Below are 4,158 nucleotides of genomic sequence, written 5' to 3'. Positions count from 1 at the left end.
ATTTTCATAAAGGTTAAAGAACAAATTAGTATTTATTCTCATAGGTAAGCAACAAATCACACTTTGGAGTTCAACAAATGTTGAAAGATCTTATGTTCAAACTTAATTGCTCGTGTGATAATATCTATTTAATGTGAATCAAAATCACCTTGGCTAAAGGCCATGTATTTTTAGATACGTTTTTTCCAGATTCATTATGCTAGTTTGGTTAAATATAAATTTCTTTTTATTTAATGAGCCTTTCTTACTTTCTGCATATTTTAAACGTTTCCTAGAAAGAATTAATGCTGGCTGAACTGAAAGTGGAATTCCACTTTCAATTTCAAAGAGAGAAAATGATGCTGGTTATTCTGTTTGGTCTCACCAGAAAAAAGAAACAAATTCCTAAGAGAACTAAGTTGCAATCAAAAAGAAAGGAAAACCCCACTGCAGAAAGAAATTTTGTGGGAGAGAGAGATAGAAAGGGAGCTAACGACTGCCCCACCTCTGGCCCTGGAGAAGTTCCCTACAGAGCGCCCTCGGGGACCCCTGAGCACAGAAGTAAGCCCGGAGCACCTCATATTGACCTCAAGCCTCCCCATCCCTGAAGGAGAATATTTTCTAATTTTTCATGTGAAAATTTAAAATTTTCATGGATAGCAAATTTTGACTCCATGGGAAAATGATAATTTAAATCATCTAAATCTTATAACACGGTTATAAGACGGTTATGTAACACATAGTTTATTGTGAAATTCTTTCATCTCCCCATTTCCATAAAAATCGTCACTAAAATTTATTTAGATTTTATATATCAAAGTTTCAATAATATTCTACTATACTTGTGTGGCTTCTCATTTTACTATAAAAACAAAAATACCACCATACACACAATATAGCGATATAAAGACACTGAGCTCCAAATTCATACTCTCTTAAGGAAACCCAATGATTTATGTCCAAAATTCTAAATTCTGTCTTATTCATGTTTGCCCACATATGCATGAACTTTACAACCTAGATCCACAAAAAATGCTAAAAGACTAAGTCAAATGCCTGAGGAATTAATTTTTGAAAAATCACATTGAAATATGTTAACAAATACACAAAGGAGCGAGTAAGAAAGGACAGTTGCATGTATTGAGGAACTTTTGAGGGCAGCAGGGTGCAGAGTGGTCTGGGCTCAGGGCTGCTCTTGGCTCTGTGCTCAGAGAGCACCCCTGGGGGAGCTCAGGAGACCGTGAGGATGCGGCAGATCAGGCCTGGGTTGGCTGCATACAAAGCAACTGCCTTCCCTGATGGCCTACCTCTCTGCCCCAACACAGAGAAGTCTCTCGATTAAAAGAGTGGTACTGCTATAAAATGTTAAAACGTTGCTAATAGGGACTGCACAGAGGGTATCTGGTCCCTTGAGTCCTATCAGGAGTGACCCCAAACAAAAAATATTGGAAAACATTTTAAAAGAGAATGAAAGAAAGAAAGAACTCAAGTTTCTGGGAATGAGCCCCCATGTGGTGCCGCACACTCCACACTGGTGTGAGGCCCAAACACGGCTTCCCTACACTGCGCGTCCCACTGAGCACTTTTGGCTGGGCACTTGGTCGGGGCAATCCTGGGACACGTACCGCTACAGCATCAAGCCAAGCAAAATGAGATTGTCAGGACAAAGCTCCGGTCAGAAAGGTGTTCATATTTCCAGAAATAAAACAGAGAAGAGAAAGAGCTAGCAGGTTCCTGGAGATGGTTTGGGCTAAAACCATCTGCCGTGAGGCCTTGGGTTTGACCCCTGGTCCCGCACAGGCGCTCCGTGTCCAGTCCCGTGGCTCTGCGGGCTGTGAGGCTCGGGCTGCGGCAGTGGGCAGGGGGCAGCTGTGTTCCAACGCACTGTCCTGTGTGTGGAATCAGCACAGCAGGGGCCCTGCCCCCTGCAGCAACAACGGGAGAGAGAAGACGAGAAAGCCTGGGAGAATTTCCAAACGCCGGAAGTCAACCATATTCCAGCTCTACATGAAGTGAGTCACCCACTGGTAGAACAGACCAAGGGGCAGAGATGCAGTTATTTAGGAATAAACTTTGAGAAAACTAAGGATCAACAAAAGTTCACTGAGGTGGAAAGGAAGAACAAATAATCTAAGAAGAGTGAGAGTCACATTAGCATAGAATGTCCTCAAGAACTGTGAATACCGTAAAACACTGGGGTCATGACTGAAAATTATTGAAAGATGTTTTGAAATTTTAAAACTCCAGACTATTAAAAATATGAGGCATAGCAATGACTTTAGATGTAAAAAATGTCAACACGTTTATGGTCTCTGCATCCTTTACATGAGAAATAGTTGAAAAATAATTCTGTTCTGGAAAAATTAAAATAAAAATGAAAGGAATAAACTTCATGAAAAATAACACATAACAGAAAAGGTAAAATCTAAATAGGAATCAAATTTAAAAAGAGCATATTTGGATCAAGTGATATGATAAAAGAAAATGAAACCCATTTGTCCATATATTTGCTATATTACTAAGTAAATGATACCAACTTGGTTTCATGGAATGACATTTTCTTCTCTGCAAGCCCATTCGTGGTACTTGTTCTGCAATATCCAATAACTAATAAATCATAATATTCTAAATATGTGTTTGGGGATTTTAATCTTTTATAATCCTTCTAGAGATGAATAACTGTATACTCACATTCAGGCTCAAACAGAATATAAATGTTATAAATTCTGACAACTGAAAGAAGTAACTATACGTCTGTCAGCAGTGGGAATAAACTTTTGGAGAGAAAGGTTAGATGGAAATGAACTTGGGCTGCTAATCCTCTACCAGGGGTAATGTGGAGTGAAGGGAACATGCGGGCATGGTAAGTCATGCAAGTAACCAAGAAAAACTCCAAGTGTTCTGACGTAAGTGTACAAGGAAAGGGATCCAGAGGTGGTATTTGTGCTAAGCCCCTCCATCCCCTGATTACCTCTGAGTGAGGTGACTTAGTCTCATTGGGAAAATGAAAGCAGGGCACCTGCAGATATGCAAGCCATCTTACAGACTCCACTGAATTTGCAGGAACCAGCATTTTAGGCGACTCACAGCCTTTCTCTGGGTGGCGGCTGTATCAGACATGAATACTCCAGGACCGGGGCCCCGGAGCAGAGTTGGTCAATTCTAGGAAAATACCAATCCTAGAGCAGACCTTCTCCAGGCCTCACATGCACTCACATGTGTGGACCACCCAGCGGCCGCCCCACTGCTCGGCTGAAGCTGCCACATCCTGTCTGGCCCCAGGATGCTGCCCCTGAAGCCTCTCATCCCCCCTCACAGTTTGGACCCTGCATCCAGCCTCTCAGACTATCCTTCATCCGCCTGCTTGGAGATGCCAGCGAAGTTTGGAACCAGCCTAGCTCCCATGGCAATTCTTCAGCTGAGGGCAGTTGCCCAGGAATCCAGAGGGGCAAAGCTGTGCTCCCCGCAGAGGCTCGAGGGTCCTCCCTGTTGTCTCTGATGCCCAAAGTTTCAGGGCTCTGTGTGCACAGGGAGCTTACCTCTGCCTCCCTTTGCCCATCTCTGCCCACTTCATCACACACACCCACAGGACCTTCACCTCCAAACAGGCTGACACAGGGCATATTAGGGTCTGTGCTGTGGAGAGGATGCTTATAGATTATGAAATAAAAAAAACACCATCATTCTACTGAGCACTTCTACCCTGTCACGTGATACTCTTCTTCTTCTTCTTCTTCTTCTCCTTCTCCTTCTCCTCCTCCTCCTCCTCCTCCTCCTCCTCCTCCTCCTCCTTCTCCTTCTTCTTCTTCTTTCTCTCCATCTTACTCTCCTTCTTCCTGTTCCTCCTCCTCCTCCTCCTCCTCCTCCTCCTCCTCCTCTTCCTCCTCCTCCTCCTCTTTTTTCTTCTCTTTTTTTGCTTTTTGGTCACACTCAGTGATGCTCAGGGGTTACTCCTGGTTCTGCACTCAGAAACTACCCCTGGTGATGCTCAGGGGACCATATAGGATGCTGGGAATCGAACCTGGGTTGGCCGAATGCAAGGCAAACGCTCTACCCGCTGTGCTATCACTCCAGCCCCACACGTGATACTATCATGAATGTAATTCTCATAGGTGTACTAGATTCTAAATAAATGTTCCAACTATTTGCATTTTTGATGAAGGTTATTAAATTAAAAAA

Source organism: Sorex araneus, chromosome 7, assembly GCF_027595985.1.
Source record: "Sorex araneus isolate mSorAra2 chromosome 7, mSorAra2.pri, whole genome shotgun sequence".
In the NCBI taxonomy this organism is placed as follows: domain Eukaryota; kingdom Metazoa; phylum Chordata; class Mammalia; order Eulipotyphla; family Soricidae; genus Sorex; species Sorex araneus.
The sequence above is the reverse complement of the archived record's forward strand: the minus strand, read 5'-3'. Positions refer to the sequence as shown.